The sequence below is a fragment of the Halictus rubicundus genome, chromosome 5 (assembly GCF_050948215.1).
Source record: "Halictus rubicundus isolate RS-2024b chromosome 5, iyHalRubi1_principal, whole genome shotgun sequence".
Taxonomy (NCBI): Eukaryota; Metazoa; Arthropoda; class Insecta; order Hymenoptera; family Halictidae; genus Halictus; species Halictus rubicundus.
Genome location: NC_135153.1, coordinates 17,914,251 through 17,939,901, shown reverse-complemented (window position 1 = coordinate 17,939,901; position 25,651 = coordinate 17,914,251). Strand labels below are relative to the sequence as shown.

Sequence of the window (25,651 nt, the reverse complement as noted above, 5' to 3'; positions counted from 1 at the left end):
AATTTTTGCCATTATCTTGCAATACAGTAAATTTTACTGGAGTCGTGAGAGACCCTAGGATAGTCATCAAAGGATTAAATTCATTGCAAGAATTCCACTAGAATTCCTCGAGAAAGTAACGAACTGCCGCCATTTTGAAAATTTTTAATCTCCACCCATTTCCTTATTGTTGATTTTTTTATTGTTCCCTTAGAAAAAGATACAGCGCGCTGGGATCTTCATAAAAATTCAGTTGAAATTGACTAAAATACTTCTAGCTGTGTTCACATCAGAAAATGTTAACCTTCAAAATGTTAAATGTTTCCTTAGAAAAAGAAACAGCGCACTGGGATGTTCATAAAAATTCAGTTGAAATTTACTAAAATACTTCTAGCTGTGTTAACATCACAAAACCCAAATCTGCAAAAGAAGTTAAAGAAATTTTTGCCATTATCTTGCAATACAGTAAATTTTACTGGGGTCATGAGAGACCCTAGGATAGCCATCAAAGGATTAAATTAATTGCAAGAATTCCACTAGAATTCCTCGAGAAAGTAACGAACTGCCGCCATTTTGAAAATTTTTAATCTCCACCCATTTCCTTATTGTTGATTTTTGTATTGTTCCCTTAGAAAAAGATACAGCGCGCTGGGATCTTCATAAAAATTCGGTTGAAATTTACTAAAATACTTCTAGCTGTGTTCACATCAGAAAATGTTAACCTTAAAAATGTTAAATGTTTCCTTAGAAAAAGAAACAGCGCACTGGGATGTTCATAAAAATTCAGTTGAAATTTACTAAAATACTTCTAGCTGTGTTAACATCACAAAACCCAAATCTGCAAAAGAAGTTAAAGAAATTTTTGCCATTATCTTGCAATACAGTAAATTTTACTGGAGTCGTGAGAGACCCTAGGATAGTCATCAAAGGATTAAATTCATTGCAAGAATTCCACTAGAATAGTTCCACTTTTCTTCACAATAGAAAATATCGACTTGCTAATATTCTTAATTAGAAAGCTGAAACTTTCTACACGTTTTATTGTACTTGTATCCTGCTAGTGAAATTAATTAAGTTAAAAATACAGTTTGTATGGTCCGTGAACTAGGGCGTGAAATTGCTTGATCGATGGTTGACATAATGTCTATAAAAAAATCTAGTTAGGTTTTACTGCCAAGAAAGCGAGCGTCGCGACGGTGCACCACCCGAGCCAGTCTTTGTTTGTTATTTCTGTGATAGCGAAAACCAATTTACTCCGATGGGATTCCGGCTTGTCGTTATTATGTTAATACGACGGACGCTTTGGACGGACCCGGCGCATTTACCCGGCAACTTCACAGACCCAACCGGTCGAGTTAGGTGTGCTCGCTCTTTGTTCCGGCCGTCTGACGTTATTCCGCTTTGTTTCGCGTTAATATAATACGTTATATGGGAGAGGCCGCATTGTTTGCGTGTCCCGAGCTTTATTTCCAGAATTCTTCCCGTTGCTTATGCCCGACGCCGTTTGCCGGATTGTTTTTCAGCTTTGCACGGATGCTTGCGGTTCGTCCGTTCGGTGCTTGTTTCGGGCAAATACTGCAGAGACTTAGTACAACGGACGGAGAAAGGTTCTTTGCTAATTAACCCTTGGATCCAAGGAATCGGATCATCGTGATGAATAACGATTTTTCAAGCTAGAAAAAGTAAATAAAAATAAATGAGATGTCCTAAAGCTAGTTTGAGTTCTTCCGGTAATTTCTGACCAATGAAAACATTGTTTTCTTTGTAAAACTTATTTTCGCTTCGGAAGTAATGGGGAACATTTTTTTGTTGCGGGTCGTTTTCACGAGGCAAAAATTGCTGAAGGTCTTCTAAGAACTACAAGCGTTTAAGGCGCACGAGTCCGCTGCACTTTTGACACTGCGAGACAAATACGCGATGTAGTTCGAGAAAGGACATTCATTTCCATAGAAGATTCACTCGGATATATTTTATTTAGAACAGACGGTACAATAACAATAATTTTTGCATATTTACAGATAATTATTTCGACAAAAGTTTGTTCCCCTAATGGCGCCATTTTGTGAAAGCGTACGACAACCATAATTACCGGGGCACTGTTAATACTTTACGTATTGGTACAGATATAAATCTTGAGATTAAAGAAATTAAAGTAATTCATTAGATATAAATAATCCACGGATTTTTAAATAAATTGTTCAATAGCGACAATGATTTTGTCCATGAGAAAATAATTTATCCGGAGTAACGTAACCTAATATTTTCATCCAGGATTGTTGTTGACCTACCGGTAGCGATAGTTCTGCACAAATTAAATATTAATAATTCAGAATTTTTTAACGAATTTCTCAATAGCGACAATAACATCGTCGGTGAAACAATAATTTATCCGGAGTAACAAGGCCTAATATTTCCTCCACAATTGATATTTCGAAGAAAATCATTAAGCTCGTTTCAGACAAGGTACACTGATTAAAAACGCCGTTGATAGGGTTCCGATGTGCACAGTGTTAACACATCTGAAACAGTCACGAATTTTCCAACGGCATGGTTTCGATTACCACGCCCACGGTTCGTCCGAAAGCATCATGTCCGTCAAGGCCCGTGATCATCACGACAGCCGAACCGTGGAGTCAAGGTTTCCCGATTCTTCGCGACATTACCGCGAAACGTTCGCAAACGCGAAACGCTCCGTGCCAGGGCCATTATCATTCGTTTCCTCTCGGTCCGTCTCAATCGTGGAACATCGACGCATCCGGCCGTTAGCCGGCGCGCGGCCGCTATCAATAAGTCCACTAGAGCCAAGGTCTAGATCACTTCAACGACAGACGCCGACGAGAGCCGCGAGAGAAACATGCGACCCACAATCCGCCTGATCTCACAGACCTCCGAAACCCCATTTCTATTAACTCCCAAAGAAACCGTCCTATTTAACCAGGTAAAATTATTTTAAAGATAAAATATGTTCAGCTTGACAAAACCGTATAACGGAATAACTTGGACCAAATTAAACGTGCCATTCGATAGAGCATCAAGAGAAACCATGTTCTGTAAAGTTTCAACCCCGTATCTCAACCAGGAGGGTGGTTATGGGGTAAAAGGAAAATATCAGTTTTTGGCCTGTTTCCCCCACTTAGTCATATGCGAAAATTCTGAAAAAAATCTGGCAGATGTCCAATGTCCTGATACATGTACCGTAATTAATTCAGATTTTTAAGTAGAATATCCTGATTGTGAAAAATCAAAAACCTCAAAATAAGTGGGAAAAATGCTGTTCAAACTACTTTCGACTGACTACAATTGTTAATTGGAAAAGTACATGTGTAGTAAGTTTATGTTTCCGTCAGTTGACTCGGGAAATTGTTATTTTGCATAAATATCGGCAGTCTACTCGAGCACATACACGATCCTCGATCTACTAATTAAATTCGGCAACAACTCTCGGCAGAAGTCTGGATCAGCAAGCTGAGAGGTTAAGCAGCTAGTTTCTGTAACAGCGTCATCACTAGATTTATATTTCTCAAAGTGTATCCCTAGGCGATTTAACGCGCTTCGCCTAAACGGTGTACCTAACGGCGCAGTGTCGCCTAAACTGCCGTGGATTTCGATAAACTCGGAATTTACGAATTCGGATTTGCCGAAGGCTGGATCTCGTCAGAGGATGCTTGACCGCAATTAAAGTCACCCGAAACACCGTAGATCCGGCGGAAGCGTGAATAAGTGCAGCCGCTGAGGATGCTGGGACTGGCTTGATTTCCTGTGACCAATCGGCTCGCTTTGGCACGCTAACAATGGGGAAACGATACGTGTTGTTCCATTGATTAGGGCGTTCCTGTGCAGGATGTTTGCACGGCCGGTGTATGCAAAAAGTGATAAAGTTTTATCTAACCGCAATTAAGATTAAATTATTTCATTCGGAACCAATAGAAACAGTCTTCATATTTTTATAATAATCGGACATGGAAGAAATTACTTGGAAACATTTTATTTACCAGCATCTTTTTGAATATTGCATTTAGTGCTCCGCGTGATATTATTTTAAGTTAAATTTACACTCAAAGCGTGATGGTAACATGAAAATTTATACAAGCAATAATTCTGCGAACGTTTAGTTTGACTACGACGACATTCACGCTTTCAGAGGTAATAAATATTTGAGGAATAGCAATTAATCTTAATTTAGGCCTTGAGTGGCGGCCATATTATTCTGTGACGTGACGCGTTTTCCGTTCAGCGAGTATGCGAAGCAGTTTTATTATATGATGACACACGTTGAACTGTTAAAACCTCCACATAATTACATCAGCAAGCATAAGCTATTCTTAGAGGCAAACCACTTAAACACGTCGACCAGAGCGTCGTTAACAATGCAAATAAGTAATAAGACCGGACCATATTACAGATAATGTCACAAATAATAGCTCTAGACAATTATGCTAAATCCAATCAACGGAAACAAGTAGCTCTGCAAAACATCGATCACTGACAGCACGAACATTAAACCGGAAATCAGGAATTATTTTTCAAATCGCTCGATCACAATTTTAGTACGTTTAATTATACGTCACTGGGGCTTTCGTTTAACGATATTATTGATATGTATATTGAACGTATATTAAGGAACATTGATGAATAAGGTGGTGAATAAAAAATGTATACTCCGCACGTTACAAGTAAAATGCAGACGGTTTTGATTCGCTTCGGGTTTAGTTCACGCGCTGAACAATGTCGCTTGCACGGTAAAATGCACAAAGCCCTACGAATAATCTGGTAATGGTGGCCGTTACTTCGACGTTTTCTCCCATTTCCTGTTATTCTCGCGAAATATACGATACTAAAAGCATTCATCCCCGCGCCGTAACGCCGCGGCTCGCGGCGAAACGAGGCCTCGGTGGTTATTCAAAGTCTAGTTATTATTAACGTTTCTCCAGCGCGACCACTCGTTACGCTTAAGATGTCCCATCAACGATTTCTCGTTCGCTTTTGCGGAACCGCTCCTCGTTCTATATTCATGATTGTCGTTACAATTTAAAGACTTCCGGTTGCTATCCCCACGGGTTCACCGATCGAACGTCGATGTCGGTCTTCCATTTTATCGAAACCCTACGATCCCATTGCACCGTGAGTTATAACGACCGCTCACCATTACACTGAAATTGACGATACATTTTTCCCCCAGACACGCGTCCGATCCATCTTACTAAATATTAACCCATAAGCGGACCATCGAAATTGTAAAAAATACAACTATTCCATTAAATGGTGAAACTTCACCTTGGCAACCCAGAAATTTTTAACTTTTTAATACACAATCCTGTACACGTTGACGAGAAAATGCCAAGAATCGAAATTTTGAGGCGAGGAATTCACTGGTTGGAAAGTTATGCGTCTGCTAGCGCACGGAATGATTATTTGAGGCTCGAGAAATTATGTTTCCGGTCCGGATGGTTGTCGGGCTGCGATTACAGCGATCACGCGAACAACAAGTCTCGTAAGGTAGATGGAACTTCAGCGCTGAATAATTTTCTCAGTCGACTACCGCATGTTCAACGTGTCGGTAGCTATAAGCTGTAAACAAATGCACGTGATGGCCATTTGGGTGGGACTAATTACGGTTGGTTAGTTGGACAGAGCCAATAGCTGGAGCCGCTGCATCCATTACGTGCTTGGCACGCTGATGTTTTGTTTATCCGTACTGGCTTGCCTCGAATATAGATTCTTCGCATATGACCACTTGACCTGGGTTATGCTATCTGTCTCTGCGACTGATTCCCTCCATGCTTGGAGATGGAGGCTGCTAACAATCAGCTGTATTTTTCTTCGGGAAGAAAATGGAAAATCCCCACTAAAGTAAGCATTGTTGAGAAACAAAGTAGACAGTTTTAACGCTAACCAGTTGTTTCATAATGTTCAGTCTATGTCTCTAATCGGAAGGAAATTTGAATGATTAATGCCGCGAACGAAATGGTACAGCTATCGATTGAAAAAATAAGATCTATCGAAGACATTCAGATGCAGTGTAAACTGATGCACTGATACTGCACAGAGTCGTTTCGTTGGCCATTTGTAACCCATACTGCGAGACGTATTATCTCGAAGAAAATCTTCAAGCGCCTTGGATTGGATGAGCGAGTGATGGCAATTTGCCATTGACACGTTAAGCATCGAGAACTTGACTTTTTCAGTAAACGTTATTTTACAAACAATATTTCTGTTGCCTTCTTCTTCTTCTTCGAAGTCTACAAGATTCGCGGTGATTCAATCATTTCTTATGAAAGCGTTTTTATGATTTTAATAATTGCAAAATAGAAAATCGACCATTCGACCATGATAGGGCGCTGGCATACACGCATAACTTTGGAACCAGTCAATTCCTAATGTTGAAACTTGGATTTTCGGCATTTTCTGGTCAAAATCTACAGGATTACGTGAAACAGAGTCCAGAATTTATGGTCCCGTAAGTTAAAGTTTACCCAGTGCGCGCACTCACATAACGCCTGCCGTCCCCGGTTGCCTGTTTACGCACGCAAGTTGACTTCCATTTTTCCCCCGGAACCAGAATGGCATCGCGGCGGCCGTGTCGCGTTGACAGAAGAAACAAGCAGCAACAAACTCCCATTTGAATTACATCGCCGGACATAAGCGGAGTTCTGCCGAGGTTCCAGGGAACTTAGAGCCGACTTCGCGTACCGCTTCACGTAACGTTCCCCGAGCCGTGTCTTCTTGACGTGCGACCATGATTTACGAGCGACAGCCGAGCGGAGTACACGAAATCCTCGGTCGTTTTGTTCTTTTGCAGGTAAACTCGCCGCGTCGGGCAACGTTGCGGAAATTATCGAGCCGGAGCGAGGTGCCAAGCAGAATATCAGAACGTTAAATCGGAGCGAGGTGTCCAAATTTTGTCCTTTGATTAATTTTTGTCGTTAAGTGTTGCAGGCAACCAAGTACCATTGAGGTTTGAAATAGAGTCGTGGCTAGCGAGCTGGCAACAAGAACAGAAATATTGGGCCAGAGTTATGCGAAAGAGAATGTAAGACGTTCGTGGTGATCTCGGGTAGGTACCAAAATTTGGTCCCCCGATCAATCTTTGTTGTCAAGTGTTCCAACTTATCAGTAAAAATTTTTTAACAGTAGGAGTTTGTAACAGAATCGTGAGCTGGTAACAAAAATAAAAATATTGGACCAACAGATGTGCGAAACAGGAGATTTATGATAATTCAGGGTAGGGTACCCAAATTTAATTTACAGTTAAATGTAATTTAGAGTTATGCGAAACAGGATGTAAGACGTTCGTGGTGATCTCGGGTAGGTACCAAAATTTGGTCCCCCGATCAATCTTTGTTGTCAAGTGTTCCAACTTATCAGTAAAAATTTTTTAACAGTAGGAGTTCGTAACAGAATCGTGAGCTGGTAACAAAAATAAATATATTGGACCAACAGATGTGCGAAACAGGAGGTTTATGATAATTTAGGGTAGGGTACCCAAATTTAATTTTCAGTTAAATGTAATTTAGAGTTATGCGAAACAGGATGTAAGACGTTCGTGGTGATCTCGGGTAAGGTACCAAAATTTGGTCCCCCGATCAATCTTTGTTGTTAAGTGTATCAACTTATCAGTAAAAATTTTTTAACAGTAGGAGTTTGTAACAGAATCGTGAGCTGGTAACAAAAATAAAAATATTGGACCAACAGATGTGCGAAACAAGAGGTTTATGATAATTTAGGGTAGGGTACCCAAATTTAATTTACAGTTAAATGTAATTTAGAGTTATGCGAAACAGGATGTAAGACGTTCGTTGTGATCTCGGGTAGGTACCAAAATTTGGTCCCCCGATCAATCTTTGTTGCCAAGTGTTCCAACTTATCAGTAAAAATTTTTTAACAGTAGGAGTTTGTAACAGAATCGTGAGCTGGTAACAAAAATAAAAATATTGGACCAACAGATGTGCGAAACAGGAGGTTTATGATAATTTAGGGTAGGGTACCCAAATTTAATTTTCAGTTAAATGTAATTTAGAGTTATGCGAAACAGGATGTAAGACGTTCGTGGTGATCTCGGGTAAGGTACCAAAATTTGGTCCCCCGATCAATCTTTGTTGTTAAGCGTTTCAACGTATCAGTAAAAATTTTTTAGCAGTAGGAGTTTGTAACAGAATCGTGAGCTGGTAACAAAAATAAATATATTGGACCAACAGATTTGCGAAACAAGAGGTTTATAATAGTTTAGGGTGGGGTACCCAAATTTTGACCCCTAAGCAATTCTTGTTGCTTTCGTATTCGTATGCAGCACGCCGGAAGGTAATACCAATTATGTGTAATTGGTAACGAAAGCTTAGGGGGGTGGGGGTACATTCAGGGTGGTAAAAATGAATACGATCGAAGAAAGTTCCAACCGCTCGCCGGAGATAGTCTGGCATCCGGGGCAATAAGCGTCAAGTTTTCTTGAAGCTCGTCCAAAATGAGAATTTTTAAATTGGAGAACGTTCACGGCCGGCGTATTCGCCTTGACACGCAAGAGAATGAATTACGCATCCGGATTGAAAGGCCGCGGCGACCTTCGCCGCCGGAGAAGAGTACGCAACGGGAGCCGGGGTGACGGGGCAGAAAGAGAAAATAGTGCTGACAGTGGAGCAAGTTCAAGAGGGCTAGATTTACATACTGCAATATTCATAGATACGACTCGGTAGCCGGGATCGGTCGCCAACAGTTGCCGGACGTTTGCGTATGCAAACCCGCCGGAGAGGTTAGAGGCGATGGTTGAAAGTGACAAGGATGAACCTGACGTTGAACGGGTCGCCCGCGTTTTATGTCGTTCACGCCCGAACCCTCGATCGTTGGCCTCAAGCAAAATAGTGCCCCCTCTTACGAATTATACCATTAATCTTTGTCCATGTACGCGGCGTATAATCAATATTTTCGGATATCGAATCCCTCGATTTTTTAACAAAAATGTTTTTTTTGTTTGAATGCAGGTTGAGAAACATCCCTGCAATTTTTTTTTTAGTGGTCTTTTCACCTTTTTTTTTTAATTTGAGGTTCTCATATTTTCCGAAGAAATCGAGTCTTGATGTAGTACTTCAGCAACGAATATCTTTTTCGTCTATCTGACACTATCTAAAAATTAATTTGAAACTAATATAATTAATCTTTGTCCATGTATGCAGAGTAGATTTATCAATATTTTCGGATATCCAATCCCTCGATTTTTTATAAAAAAATTTTTTTTTGTTTGAATGCAGGTTGAGAGACATCCCTGCAATTTTATTTTAGTGGTCTTTTCACCTTTTTTTTTTAATTTGAGGTTCTCATATTTTCCGAAGAAATCAAGTCTTGATGTAGCACTTCAGCAACGAATATCTTTTTCGTCTATCTGGCACTCTCTAAAAATTAATTTAAAACTAATATAATTAATCTTTGTCCATGTATGCAGAGTAGATTTATCAATATTTTCGGATATCCAATCCCACGATTTTTTATCAACAAATTTTTTTTGGTTTCAATGCAGGTTGAGAAACATTCCTGCAATTTTTTTTTGTAGTGGTCTTTATACCTTTTTTTGTTTAATTTGAGGTTCTCATATTCTATTACAAAATCAACTCTTGACGTAGTACTTCAGCAACAAATATTTTTTTCGTCTATCCGACACTATCTAAAAATTATTTAATACTTGATAAGGTTTTAAATCCACCAGAAACAGCCTACTGGTATGGAACTGGAGTAATAAGAATTTTTCAAAGTACATAACTCCTCACGTTTTTACTAAAATTATTTTTCCCGAATTAAATGAAGGTTTGAAATTGTCTCTATATTTTTTTATAACGATTCCTTTATCTGCGACGTTTAAACAAATTTTTTAAAAGAAGCTTGCACCTGGAGGACAATTCCAAAGGCCATTTCCATTTCTTGAAAATGATACGGATCTCCCATAATGTAATGTTCATGTTTCAATTATTATTAATCTCAAAATAACATTTACCTTCGAGAATAAGCTTAATCTCCCGAAGACTGACGTTGATCCTCTGAAAATAGGATTGTTAGCTCAATGATTATCATTCATCTTCTGGGGATTAAGCAGCTATCCCGGGGAATAATATTTATCTTCTGAAAGCCGAGACTGTTGTGTCTAAACAGTGGCATTTATAATGTTTGAATAATTTACTACAAGCATTATTTACTCCACAGAATTATTTCTATCTCTACATACCATCCTATAATGTGAATTTATTCAGCGTATACATTATACTATATCTCGTGAAAATAGATTTCTGTATCACAATTCCCTAAACAAAGCTTTTATATTAATTTTCATCCTAGATTTCATATTGAATTTATATTCACCGATAACCCTTTTAATCGACAGAAGGATATTTAAACTATTAATAATGCAGATCTCATTCTACTGAGATCAATTGACCAACGAAAAGTTTAAATATTTATTAGACATAATAGACATTTAGACATAAGGGTCAAAAGGTCACTGTACTTAAATCGCACAGTACAGTAGAACCTCGTTCGTTGCACAGTAGGGACTCCCACCAAGAGAACTTCCGGTACTCGTGGTGGGGATAGCGGCGGCTGCGCAGTACGCCGAGGAGGTTAGGGAGTGGGAAAAACAGATCTCGTGATTGACTACGTCTTGTGCAACGAGCGAGGTCCTACCGCAGTTCTTAATGGGAGATGCTTCACCATTGCTGCGGCAACTGATTATTTCTCTGTGAGTGTCGATGGAAAAATCATTTTCCAAGGCGATCCGTACTCGGTTGTTTGTTTAAACGGGCGCATGCGTAGGAATCAGCGCGGATCGACTCGCTAATAAAGAGGTTAACCATCAAGTTCGCGGATCTGTTTTCTCGATGAAGTCGTTACGCACGCAGGCCAGTTCCCGTCCTCCTGGCAATGAATTAAGCTGAACACCGTCCTTGCCGATGATCAAACGGCGAACTTGTCGGAAAATAAAGAGCCGCATTGCGTAATCGTTATACTACGTGTCGGCAACTGTCACACGGTTTACTCTCCGTTAGACCAGCGTTTCCAATATCAATCTTACGTATCGAGCGCGGACCGCTTCGAAAGTCGAAGCCACCGTGGACACTGATCCTCGATTAAGACCATCTGCGACGTTATTGTCGCGGCTGGAGGGAAACGATACTTCGATGATCATTCTCAAAAGCAAACTGCTCGCCCGCTACCATTCGCAGATGTTCGATCAAAGTCGTCGATATCGCCGTCCAAAGAATTGTTTATGTGTACGGTAGAAATGAACAATAGTATCGTAGACACGTTGGGTAAATATGGTATTTTTAAAAATGATTTTATCCTTTCACTAAATATGAAATAATACACTGTGACAATTATAAAAAAATGTTAACAGTAACATCACAGAAGTATTAAAACACCTTTTAGTACTTTTACATTGGAGGTTACTGGACAATTTTCTGAAAAATTTTCTAGAAAAACGAAAATATACAATTTTGTATCAATATTTTATTATGAAATATATATATATATATATAAATATATATCTGAATTATAATGATAGACGCCTGTTTCATTTAATAGCAATTTTTTTATAATTATTGTATTTTTCCTAGTTGTAGTAACGCAGCTGTATGAATTATTGAGAATAATGTTCTTGGACGCAATATTTGAATATAAAGCACGGTCTACGTAAAGGTAGATGAGAAAATATAACAAAAGAAGAGTCACCGATGTCCTGAACATGACGCCGGTACGACTTTAAATAACATCGCGCATAAAATTAATTTGCTTTGTTTACGCAAAATACGAGAGCGTGTGGTCGTCACGAACATGTGACGCTTGTAGCGGATGTGCTAATGTGGCCTTCGTATTCCGTTCGGATCTAAAAGTTATAGCTTGTTCAAAAAGTTTCGTCAGTTCGTCTGTTTAACTCGAAATGGAACATCGAATTTCAGTTGTGACCATTCCCACTTTTAACGAGACAACGTCGAGAATGTTTAACAAAGGTAAGTAAAAATATCAGGTGTGAAGAATAATTCCCGATCGTTGTATAAAGTATAAATATAATATACTAATATATAAGTATAATATATTGTATAAGTATAATCGTTGTAAAAATAAAGTGACCATTTATCGAGGTAACTGGTGAATTCGTTCTCGAAAAAACATTTCCATAGCTTTCCCAATGTTTCAATAACTGAATTAGTTGAATAATGTCAAAACGATAATCTGATTCGACGAGATCTAATGAATAAGTCGTATGACACTATTTTGTATTAGTATTTTGTATTGTATCATATATTGACCTTGTGTGACCTTGGAACTCAATGTGTTATTGTGCTCTTCTTATAAGTACTATTTATGAGAGAAACGCTGGTCTAATTCACTGCGAACACCCTGTGTATAAATATATATGCATATATATTTATAATAAATTGTAATTTTTAATACGAAAAATTTATATGTATTTTTTTTCGTAAAACGCCAAGTCATCAGTAAATAAATGCAGGCCCTCCAAAGGTCGAGGAGAGTAAATTCTGCATGAAGTAGCTTAGAAAATGGCGTTTTGTCCCTTTGCTTGGCCCATTTTTTGAAAAGTCGCGTCCCCTTTCGCCGGCCGGAAGCAATAACTCGATTCGCGGGTCGGTTCACACGCGCGTCGGGGAAATGTTCGCGAAACACCCTGGTTTTCCCTCGCCCCCGAAGAACGCCCTATCCCGATACGCTGGCGACACCGCGGGAGGACCGATGCCAAAGCAGAAACCTGGCAGAGGCTCCGCTGGCGCGACCGGCCAATAAAACCGCGTCGTTTGTCGCGCGATTCGTGGAAAAATTCATGCATTCCCTCGCGTACTCGCTAGAAACGCTCCTCGGGGAAACTTTGCTGACGCGGAAAATGCCCCGAGTAAACGATCAACCAGACGGGTTTTCTTTTTGCTACGTCGTTCTCTCGCGTGGATTTACATAAAGCCGCACAATGCTGCACAGTCCACATGCAGCCAGACAAAAGTCAAAATGCACGATTTTACACTACATATGTTAATCGATACAGCGGTCCGTGTGAGTATTACACCTGCTCCATAAACGAGAATACCTTGGTGGAATTTTACATTTGCCCCCTCCACACCCCCTAAAGATTTCGGCACCTAACCCTTTGCACTCGAGTGGTGACTCTGATGCACCACTAGAAATTATTGTGGCATTATTTCAAAGAAATTCCAAAAAATATTACAAAATTTCTATTTAATGGATTACTAAACATTTAATTATTGTACGTGGTAATCGGATTAGTTTCGTATGAATAAAATGAAAATATTCCAAGACGGAACAACAATTTTGTTTTAAAATGAAAATAGCGTCGAGTGCAAAGGGCTAATACACGTCATGCTATTCGTTTCGACGTGGTGAAAACCGAGCGAAGGTCGATGTATTGCTCCGTCCGAAAAATTTCCAAGTGCCGAGGTGTATTGGTCCGGCGACGAAAATTTGCAACTTTCGCCGGAAATTGCTAAGAGACAAAATTTCGCCCATGAGTGTGCGTCCGTGACTTGGATTCTTTTAGGACAGAACAATTATTGGGTTGCTGCAAAAATAATTGTAATTTTCATTTGTTTAAACTTCTGCAATTTTTGTTGAAGCGGTTCCATTATATTCGTACAGCAAGCAGTGCGTCGATGAAAAGTGAGAAGTGCTGTAGATTTCTGTTCTGTATTTTGTTGTAACTGTTTATTACGGAATTTTTGCCCCATTTTCGCGAAGAGTCTGTGCGGCCGGATGTTCCGTCACAGCCGATTTGTTCGAGAGGGATCAGGGAGCTTCCATGAATAACAGCAAGATGCTTCGATACTGGAAACCGTCTGTCGAATGGACCACGAGACAGCGGAATTTCGACTTCCTGGTCGAGAAGACCCTTTCTTGCCCTTGTTTTCCGAAGGGGAAGTCAGTTGCGTGATTGCCCGTCGGAATTGGGCACGGTCTCGCTAATGGTTTGTCGATAGACGACGGGGTGATGCAACTAACAAGGACTATTGTCCGAGGGATTTGACTCGTTTCCGTTAGATCGATTCATAAATCTTGGAAATTGATGTATTTTTCTATAATTTTCAAGTTTTGCTCTTCCCCGTCCAAAAATATCTTGAACTTTTTAATCGAGTTAAAAGTTTCTTTTGATTCGGGTAGAAAACTGTGCGCCGCGAAATTGAAAGAAAAGAAAACTTCCGACCGGTTCTTTTGTTTAAGTTTAATCGAGTTTAAACTTTGCGATTAAACGGGCCAGGAAGAGTATGTCGGAAATTTTCGTGTTTTTCCAATGTGAAGTTTTCGACGTCGAACACAGGGCATTGTTGCTCGAATTATGAAATGCAAAATTTCTATAACACGGAAAATTCTTATATAAACAGCAGCCTAAGTGCTCCTGTGTGCCGCTATATGCTCTGATCTGCACGCTACAGCGCAAGACATTGATCGTCAATCAGAATTTCGAGCAAAGTCCCGCTAATGGGCACTTTTATGTCAATTAAGCTAATAATGTGTCCACGAGCAAAAATCTCTGGGGCCGATAAGTAAGATTGAAGCGAGTTCTCCGTATCACTTTTCGTTAATAATATGGTCGCATGAATTGATTATGGCGAAGGTGCCATTTATCCGGCTCGTCCACACATGGCTGTGGTTTGAGCCCTTCTTATTTCGCAACAGCGTCACGACAGTGTTCAAAGTAATGGAGTACAACACGAAAAAAAAAATTCGCTAATGGGCCTGAATAATTCATTTAATAAAAAAATGATTACGAGAACATTTCCTCGCAATTAGCAGAGTTCAAACGAATCTCTAAAACATTTTACCTGTATGAAAGAAATAATTCTAGAAACATTAAATGCCGACACCAATTTTGTCTGTGTTTCTTTTTGTTTAAATATAAATAAATTCGTCAATTTAAATCGGTGGTTTAATAATCCCTGCATCGAGTTTTCGATGAATAATCATTTATTGCTTTCTCAAGTAATGATATTTGATCACACTCCTGTTTAACCAATTGTTAGTGTCTCATCTAAAATTAACGACGATTCATTTCGATGCACATTACATTAGGCAGCTAATGTACAGTGTGTATAAAAACGGTGTGCATAAACTGGGTTTATAGCCTACACGTGGGCGCAGAACATAGACAGAAAAAAATTGGGAAAAATTGAATCACTATACTGATCATTTCGTGGACTCGCAGTGCAAGCGACTATGCAGATCAGGCTATTATCACAAATCTGATTGGAGCTCGAAGTGGTTTTTATATTAGGTTCGTCACGTAAAATCCCGCATAGGAGATACAAATTTCCACTGAATTTCTATTTTTGCAAATCAGTCCATAAATCTTTAAATTAGCACGAATATCCGGTATTTCCATTTAGGAGACATAAATTTGTCCAGGACATAAATTTCTACAAATATTCGCTGCGAATTTATGATCAATGTGCACAATAAAAAATGTATAACGATTAGGTACATATGTGTGCATATACTCTTTGGAAAGAGATCATGATTAAAAGTGGAGTAAAATTATACCAAAATCAGCAATCTAATTTGAGACTTCATCGTGTTCCACAGTATCATCTACAATCGTCAACACAAAATTGAGACGATCATAATTCATAGAAAATTGGCAAAGCAAGCTTCAAGTTTCACGTCTCTAATGAACCTCCTAATTTATCTATAATTTTAACACTTTTTCGAAATGTCATTTACATTTAAAAGAAACTTGCCCCTCAGGAGGGTTCGCTCCTCCAAGTATGCCCGAGATTCATCTCCCAATTGCTGCAGTCATCACACAAACATCCTCCAACCCTATTCCCAAAAACCTTTTTTTTTATAGCTGCTCCATTAGCAGTCCCATACGCGAGACACCGGGGAACAGCATTGAAATCACCAGCAAATAACACGAACACCATGCATCACTCTTCAACTGTCCAAATTCCACGTGGACAATTTCAGTCTCATGTAAAAACCAACAAACTTGTGCCAATTTCCTGTTGATTCTCTAACGAACTTTTCGAACTCGAACCACAATTTTTCAAATTTCCAACACTGTTCACACCCCAAACTTAAGTCTCAAAACTTTCCACGATTCGAGCAGGACACGCTTTGCAACACTTTCCTCGTAACACTGAACCAAAGTTCGGCGAAACTTCCTCGTTACTAAATTAATTTCGACCACGGTTTGTTCCGGCAGCGCTCAATTTAGAGCTTCGTTTCGAGCACAAATTTAGAGGACACGTATTTCTTTAAGCTGTTTATTCAAGCACTAAAGCAATATTTTGTCAAACTTTCTTTTTAATAGATAATTGCTCAAAATGAAAGGACCATCATTCGTTTCTGTAAAGACCGTGCCAAAGTTTGCGCAAACATTCTTGTCAGTAATTTTGAGCACAGTCTGTTCCAACAGAGCTCAAAATTAGAGGTCACTCGGTTCGGCTCCTCTTGAAACAGTACAGTAGACTTTTCAGAATCGTTCCCGTCCCAGAATTATTTTGAGCACGATTTGTTCCGATAGAGCTCAATTTAGAGCTCAGAATTAGAGGCCCGAGTTTTTCTCTGAACACAAACCAACCTTTCCTGGAACATTCCCGTCACAGAATTATTTTGAGCGCGATTTGTTCCGATAGAGCTCAATTTAGAGCTCAGAATTAGAGGTCCGAGTTTTTCTCTGAACACAAGCCAGCCTTTCCTGGAACATTCCTGACACAGAATTATTTTGAGCACGTTTCTCTTCCAATAGAGCTCAATTTAGAGCTCAGAATTAGAGGTCCGAGTTTTTCTCTGAACACAAGCCAACCTTTCCTGGAACATTCCTGGCACAGAATTATTTTGAGCACGATTTTGTTCCAGTAGAGCTCAATTTAGAGCTCAGAATTAGAGGTCCGAGTTTTTCTCTGCACACAAGCCAACCTTTCCTGGAACATTCCTGGCACAGAATTATTTTGAGCACGTTTTTGTTCCAGTAGAGCTCAATTTAGAGCTCAGAATTAGAGGTCCGAGTTTTTCTCTGAACACAAGCCAACCTTTCCTGGAACATTCCTGGCACAGAATTATTTTGAGCACGATTTTGTTCCAGTAGAGCTCAATTTAGAGCTCAGAATTAGAGGTCCGAGTTTTTCTCTGCACACAAGCCAACCTTTCCTGGAACATTCCTGGCACAGAATTATTTTGAGCACGTTTTTGTTCCAGTAGAGCTCAATTTAGAGCTCAGAATTAGAGGTCCGAGTTTTTCTCTGAACACAAGCCAACCTTTCCTGGAACATTCCTGGCACAGAATTATTTTGAGCACGATTTTGTTCCAGTAGAGCTCAATTTAGAGCTCAGAATTAGAGGTCCGAGTTTTTCTCTGCACACAAGCCAACCTTTCCTGGAACATTCCTGGCACAGAATTATTTTGAGCACGTTTTTGTTCCAGTAGAGCTCAATTTAGAGCTCAGAATTAGAGGTCCGAGTTTTTCTCTGCACACAAGCCAACCTTTCTCTAAGCAATTCTTGCTATCAAATACTTTCGAGCACAATTTCTTCCAATAGAGTTCAGAGTTAGAGCACACTCAGTTGAGCTTTTGTGTAAACACTATGTCGAACTTTTCTCAAACCTTCTTGTTGTTAATTGTCAGCCGAGGTTGTTCCGAAGGACCAGAACTGGAGGACACTCTAGGCCCATCTTTGACCATTAAAAATAAACATTCCTGTTACAGAATTCTTTTGAGCAGAATTTCTCGGAACAGGCCTCAAAATTACAGGACAGTCGTTCTCCAAAAATCAAATCAAAGTCACATCCACTCGCCATAAAATAATTCTGAGCACAACTGGTTCGGGGACACTAAAGAGGCACGAAACTGTGGCTCAAACTCAGAGGTCGCTTTTCAGTCCGAGCGTTCCGATAGTTTTGAGACGACGAGGGGGTGGGGGGCAGCCGAATTTGCAATTCGTGGGGTCCGCGACACGGATTTCCGACGGTGACAAATTTTTCGCCGGCACGCAGGCCTGCGGGACCGTGAAATCGCACGGGGTGGGATTCCGCACGCGATTTCCACCGACAATCCGCGGCTGTTCGACGCGTTTGCACGGACGACGCCGGTAGACTGAGCGTCGCGACGAACCGTGGCGCCGTGGCCTCTCCCTCTCATGCTCAAGCGACATGTTGTCGGTCTTTCTCTGTCCACGAGTAGTCACTCTCGTTTCTTCGCGTTTCTCTCTCTCTCTCTCTCTCTCTCTCTCTCTCTCTCTCTCTCTCTTCCTCTATCTCTGCTTCATACACACAGAGAGCCGGAAAGCCGCGCTCTCTGCTCTCCGTTGCGCTTCTTTTGTGAGCCCCCCGCACCTTCTTCAGCGCTTCTTCACCTGAGTCCTAAGCTTTTCGACTCTCTCAGCTTTCCTTTACAGGGCGTCGCACAACATACGAGGCTCACTTCAACCGTGCACCAGACACGCAAAAATAATGAAGCTCCAGCGAGCGATACACTGCCCGAAATTTCTAGAAAGCCGCCATATTTTATGGTAAATTCCTATTATTATTCCATACCGATGTAAAGTTTCACCCTTAGCACTCGAATGGCGACTGTAAGGCGCCACCAGAAATTACTGTATCATTAGACAAAATACTCTTTACATTATTAAATTTGTTTGTATTTAATAAATTACTAAACACCGCAGTATTGTACGAGCACATTGCACTATTTTCATATGTATAACACGAAAGAAAAAGTAGATAGAAGGGAAATATTCTAGGTTGGAAAAAATGTTTCGTTTTGGAGTTAAAATAATTTCGAGTGCAAAGGGTTAACACTGCAATTTACACTGAAACTACCGAGCCCAAAAACACGTAAATATGACGGATCTCAGATTTTGCAATCGGATTTTTTCTTTTGCAATTCAGTATTGCCACGCTAAATTTGTTAGCAATTTTTGGGAATGAGTTCTACTTAAGCTTGCACTTTGTTACTGCATTGTTAATTTTTTTTTTTGCATTATGTGACAGAAAGGAAATTGAAGGCATGTTTATACAGAATACTTTTTATTTTGAAATCGTTGAAAATTTTTTTGAAGCCTTCATGCTATAGAGTGTGTCTTCAGCTCCCGAGCTAGACACTATAGTACGCAACAATATTTTAGGAGAAAATGTACAACGAAAGGGATAGGAAAATGAACAGATTTATTTTTGTGAAAATTGGGAATGTAGTGTGACAATACTAAAGCCTATGTAGTGGTCCGAAAAAATTTTTTTGCATAAATTGATAGGAATACATTCTTGCTACATTGCTTTCGTTGATAAACAGTGTGGCTGTCGTATTGCAGATCTTTCCAGTTATTCGAAAATTCACTTCTCCTGGAGACGAACCTGTCGATTTTACAGAAGCTCTTCGGTAAAATCGATTAGGCTAGCCTAGTTCGGAACACAAAAACAACTGTAACACGGGAACAAGGCCAAATAAGGTGCACATTTATATTACCTTTCCTCCATTGTTTTTCTGTCCTTTTCAGCATTGTACGGAGTTTTATGCATTATGGAACGCCTTGTACGTATGTTGTTTATCCCATTGTGTTTGTCTCGTGGCCTTTGTTTGCGACGCCTATCGAAATAACCAGGCGGATTTACATTCTCTTGCGTATGCTATTTAAAGATACAAAAGACTGTATTATTTAATTATCTACGAAGCACTTAAATATTTTAAATTTAAGGATACCCTCGATCGTGAAGTTGGAAATATTCCAAATTCTCTTAAACTATGCAGACAATAATCTTCTGTACAATAGATTATTTTAGTTTGTGTTTTAAATGTCACATTAGCTTGTCAATAATTCAGCACAATTGCAGTTAGCAATTCTGAACATAGTTATTTATTGATTTCACAGCTTAAAGATCCATTTACGTAATGAGCACTGTATCATGATTCGAAAGCTATTTAGCAATTAAAGCTATTAAATGTCAATTATTACGAGTTCCATTGAGTAGTTGAATTTTAACACATTATTTTAGACATTGTTGTTATTCGCTGTTTTAGACACTTCGATACGTTGAAAACTGAGCATGTGAAAAAACAATTTCATAAAGTGCGCAACGCACCGCGCGTCGCCGGGAAATGAGAAGAGTGGATCGAAACGCTTTCGAAAAACGTTTCAAACAATGTCACGATCACTCCCATCCCTATTTCTCGCCGCTTCTTATCACCGAGGGCAATTCCAGCAATTCTTCATCCCCGGGTCTCAATCTAGCCTCGCACCGAGGTGGAAAATTACAGGCCACAGGTCGAGCACGGCCAAGAAAACTGCGGCACGATTTCAGAAACAAATGACAGTCCGTGGAAATCGAAGACGTTCCGCCGGGAACCGGTGTCGGCAACTTTAATACAGCAAGAAGTGCCGCTGAATTATAGAGCAGCCTTTGAAAACTACATATATAAAGTTCTCAGCAGCGATTCGCAGCTGTTCGGCTTCCTGGAACCGAGACTGCATCTTCCTGTCAGCCATTTCTTCTTAAACCGTTTCTTTATGACCTCCACAGCCTAATCAAAATAACCAAAAAGTTCAAAACAGGTGGGCAGAATTTTATGCACTTATCATAGCAACGAGTGGCTCAAATAGAAAACAGAAGAGACATTCAAAAAGAATTGAAACGTGCTCTGTTCCATCTTCATTTAATTACAATCATCATTTATTTCGTTTCTTTAAAAGAAGAAATAAATGTGTGTCCAACTCCTGTGTCTAGTAATTAATATGGACATTTTTTATTTTGCATAAAACTCTGCAGCCTAATGTTTGGTTAGCTAAAGTAATTCAAATTATAGTCCCACTGAAAATATAAATTACGTTCCCAAGAACGAAACAACATATTTTTTAGATATCTCTTCTCTTTTACTTTATGTGTCAACTTTCAACTTTGCTTCAACACATCCATTCATAACGACCTACACTAGTTTCCTAGAAATTCTTATATAAATTACCACAATATTTCATACAAGTTTGAACGGTTGTCAAACTGTGAATTCAACTGTAAACTTCAATTAACCGAAAAATGAAAACTTTACAGTTCCTATTTTTTCTGATCAGTCCACTTTCTGAAATGTTTTCCGACTACCCCGTGATACAAACAAAAATTTGTCCAGACAATGTCTAAAAGGTGTGAATTAATTAGTACTTTTGTACCATTCGTAAAGATTAAAATACGGAAATATTGAAAAGCAAATAATAGTAAATATAACTTCGCTGACGTAACGGAACATATTTTGTTCCTTTCCGTTTTCCTTTTCGCGATCCTAATCTATTTATGGGGAGAGGAGCGTACCTGTGAAGGGAAGCAATATTGACTCGAATTTTCCGGGGACAAGTGTGTCTTTCGTCTTCGATCAGATCGGGAAATACGGGAAAATAATATTAATTACGTGATCGAACCGCCCCCGACACGTTTACATTGAATCGACCGGCATATTTGTCCTTTCGACGATCGTGTTTTCGTGGACGCGTGGGATTCCAGTTGTTTTTGCGGGTTTGCCTGGTCGAAGCGGGGCTTTCCTAACGACCGAGGAGACTTGGAAAATGCAGGACTCAATCGTGCCAACCCAAGGGAGCAATGCGCCCCGACGATGCTGGGAATGCTGTACCGCTTTCAATACCTGTCGCGCAGTTCCCTCTTCATTCCGTATATGTTTGCTATGGTAAAATGACACGGTTCATCGCGGTTCTCGGCACTATTTTTTCTCTGTATTCTTCTCTGGCAGCGTGGGAAAACAAAATTTTAGTTTTCACTTAAACGTAACTTTATTCCCCTGATTCTTATTATTTCTTATATTCATATAAAATTTCTTATATTTCGTATTCTTTTATATTTTCTTATTTTTATATATATTCTCTTCGAACACTGGAAACAACAATTTCAAATACTGTCTCTAGCATTTGATTCTTCTATGTCTGATACACAGTCTGAAATTTTTTCTAAAAATATATTCGTTAAAATATTGCGAACAAACTTTTAATCTAGGTTCTAGGATTGTATTATCAGTCTTGTACTGTATGTTTTTGAACCTGATGTACAATTCTATCTATAACTATATATAACCGTGTATATTAACCAAACTCAATAACGTTCACATGTTATTTTTACCAGAAAAGGATTTCCTTGTTGCAAAAAGAACTTTCCCATTGTTCCCGTTTTTATAAAATAACCCACGGACATGAGAATTTGCATATTAATCCGCAGTCTATTTTATACGGTCGGGTATCATACCTTTAGAATATTCGGGAAAAATCGCAACACGTACGGCACACATAGTCAATAATTAATCTTCAAAAATAAATTACTGTGTCTTATTACCGTTCACATTAAATTTACCGAACTCTGACCGTAAAAATGGCATAGTCGAATTTATTTAAACTTTGCGCAATTTTTATTATTCGCTGGACGAAAAGATTCTATTTCCCTGTGCACTGGGGGGGGGGGGGGTTGAACGAAACATTGGAAAACAATTTTATCTGTCAAAAGACCGAGACACAACGCGCACTTTTCGCACCGTTTCGCTCTGTTTCACTATGTCTCAGGCCGTTTCACTTTCTCTTAAATTATCGCGAGACTTTCGCCGGTTTCATCCCCGGAGGTGACGAGGGGTGGTTCTTTCCTGTCACGTCGAGATTAGAGTCGGCCGGCACCGAGAAAAGCAGCAACAGCTTTCCTTTCTTTTTTCGAGTCTACTTGACAGTCTTCCGGCAGCGGCGGACGACTCGCTTTGAGAACGCGTCGTCGCGATTTGCTTCCAGCCAACCATGAGCTCGCCCTCGAGGATATTGGACGTTGTTAGGTGTACCGTACCAAAGGGCAACGTGATTTTTAAACAGAAAATCGGAAGAGCCGTGAGGAAACAACGGGGATTGGTAAACCCTGTTCGACGAACCGGAGTTTCCGGGAAAAGAAAATTATTTACCTTTCGCACCCTTTGTTTAGCAATTCTGTTGACCTCGATACTGATGGGGTTCAAGATGACCGATGCCCGCGAGAGTGTTTGCCGACGATCGATTACGTTTTCTGTGTACCGCCTAGATCCTTTTTAATGGAACCCCGCTGCTGACGTTAATTGATGGAACTACAACGCGGCACTCGTTCCGCCTTACGTGCATTAATCTTCGGCTCATTTTCTTTCTTAACCCCCTCTTATTTACGATATTAATATCAATAATTCGGTATTAATAACAGAAATCGATTTTACGTTTGACTTAGCTTTGATTGCAGTTTGGATTTTAGTAGTATAAAGCAACGTAATATCAGACTCTATTTTCAATTATTATTCACAGAAATTGGAAAACTGTTTTCGATCAATTTTGTAACAAAAATCAACTAAGACACCTATATTCTTCCTCTAGGAAAATAAATATACCTTACGAAAGCTTTATAGAAAAAAGTGAGTGTAATTAAAAAAAAAGTTTCTTATAAATCAAATATTTCATTCCAAGAAAATTTCAAATAAATTCAAATAAATTTTTCTTGTCAATCAAATATTTCAAAAAAAGTCTGGACGCAAGCCTAAAATAAAATAGACTATTTACTGTTCTAATGTAAAGGATCTGTGTGTCGTTGGTGACTATTTTGGTACGTTCGGTGAATAACAAAGTTTTACGTTGTAATAAAGTTTCTGTGCGTTAATAAAGTTACGTCTTATTGAATAGAAAGCCCGAGATGGTACTATTTCAGATAGTATTTTGCCCAGCTGTGATCGAAACAGGGCTTTGCCAAGACGCTCGGAGATTCACTTGGAGTCGCAGGGGAACAAGTCAATAGAGGTCGCGACATCTGTAACCTCGAATTCCGTCTTGAATGGGAGACGCGGCTGAGAAAGAAGCGGTCGAGCACGGGCACTTAATGGGATGCGAGATACACAAGATGAATGTTGAAATTTCGGAGACGTTGACAAACGATGGCGGACGGCGTCGCTGCCGTCGGAGAGATTATGGCTGGCCTTGAGCGGTTTCCAGAATCCCCCTTGATCTTAGCCCGGAGACAGGATGGCGGCGTCCGCATTGACGTGGCTGATTGTCCAAAGGAATTTCTGTGAAATCTACTTTTTCTCACAGTCCCGGGATCCTTAAACATTCATCTCAGCTTCATTTCCTCTCGGCACACATAGAAAGAAATTACCTGCTTGATACTCCATCGGAATCATGAATTTTAAAACGCTCTTTTTCAAATCCCTCTTTTACGTATGTATAGTGCACTTACGACCACTTTATTTATAACCTTAGTAAGGAGCTAATGAATGAATTTTAATAATAAATCTTAATAATGAAATAATGAATTTTAATAGGTCTCTTCTGCTAGTATAAAAATATGCTTCATGACTTTCTGTTGTCTAATTTATTTATGTACTCAGGCAAGCAAAGATAGGAAGCAATGTCATCTTTCTAGGAATTTCCCAATTTGAATTGAAGAATTAGTCAACGAAGTTGAAACAAATTTTTAAATTGCATTTCATTGTTCGCTTGTTTATTTATTTTATGAAACTTTTAACACTTCTGTTGGTCAATTATATTTAGTAAATCATAAAAATGACGTACAATCGAAGACGTTAAAATCACTTTCCAAATATGTATAGATCAATTTTAGGGTACGTGTAGCGATTAAGTAGTATAACTAAGTACTCGGTGCGGCATTTGACTAATTTGAATTAGTCGAATGTTAAGTGGGAGACACGAGAAATGCAATATTGGGAGAAACGTTCTCCAGTGAAGACGTTACAACAAAAAGTTTTGTTTAAGTAGTATAACACTGTAGAGGGACGGACATTGCATTAAAGCAGTTTAATGTTCACTGAGATGGTGGAAAAGTTCTCCAAATGAGATTACCAGTAAAAAGAAGTTCATTCTGGCGATAGACTGTGCGCCAGCGGTAAATCACAGTCGAACCGATTGAGAAGAACTCTTCTAAATGCGTTGCTGATAAAGAAAACTTCGTTAAAGTAGCATAACTCAATATCAGGCCAGACTGAGAGTTAAAACTACGGCACTGCTACGGGGAAGGTTTTATTTTGAGTATGTTATGGTGTAAAAGGATTTTTTTGAGCTTGTATCGGACCAGATGGCACGCGAAATTAGTGATAATGACTGAAATTGTTACATACAAATTTCTAAATATTCAATATGGATTGCTATATTTTCAAATAACCGTACGTATAATTTAATATGATAGAAGATAATAGCATAATATATATAATATAGTGGAATGCTATATTTAAAGCTTTTTTAATAAATTTAATGTTTAATAAAAAAACAAACATGATTTTGAAATTTTACATTTAGCCAATTCTCGTCGCAGACATGTCATCCACAACTCTGATCGAGATGGACCGAGCAAGAGTCATCGAAATGCATTCGCCAGGAAACTTTTCTTAAGTAGTATAACTCGATCCCGTAGCGAGCGAGGTATTTAGTTAAAAAAGAAACTTGTTCAGGGCGTGAAGTTTTTAATTGCAAACACTCACATTGCTCCCTTTCGTTTTTTCCCCGATAACGAGGAAGTTGCAGAAAGGTAATTCTCAGGAGGATGGTTAACTTTTTTATTTTGTTGCCGGCGAAAGTACGGCGAATTGAAAGGCAGATCATGATAGTTCAACCATGAACTGTTGTAAATTCGAAGATAAATAACAGCTTGTACAAAAGAGCGATTGCTAATTAAAAGTTTATTTTC

At 39.3% G+C, this 25,651-nt stretch overlaps 1 protein-coding gene and 1 long non-coding RNA gene across 2 annotated transcripts in view; one reads left to right on the top strand and one right to left on the bottom strand.

The window, feature by feature from the left end:
* Positions 1–25,651, bottom strand: part of LOC143354487 (octopamine receptor beta-1R) — a 159,642-nt gene that overhangs the window by 49,485 nt on the left and 84,506 nt on the right. The window lies entirely within an intron of this gene.
* Positions 8,389–9,486, top strand: LOC143354667 (uncharacterized). Its single transcript, XR_013082361.1, has 2 exons — positions 8,389–8,951; positions 9,219–9,486. It is a non-coding gene; the product is annotated as an uncharacterized LOC143354667 (long non-coding RNA).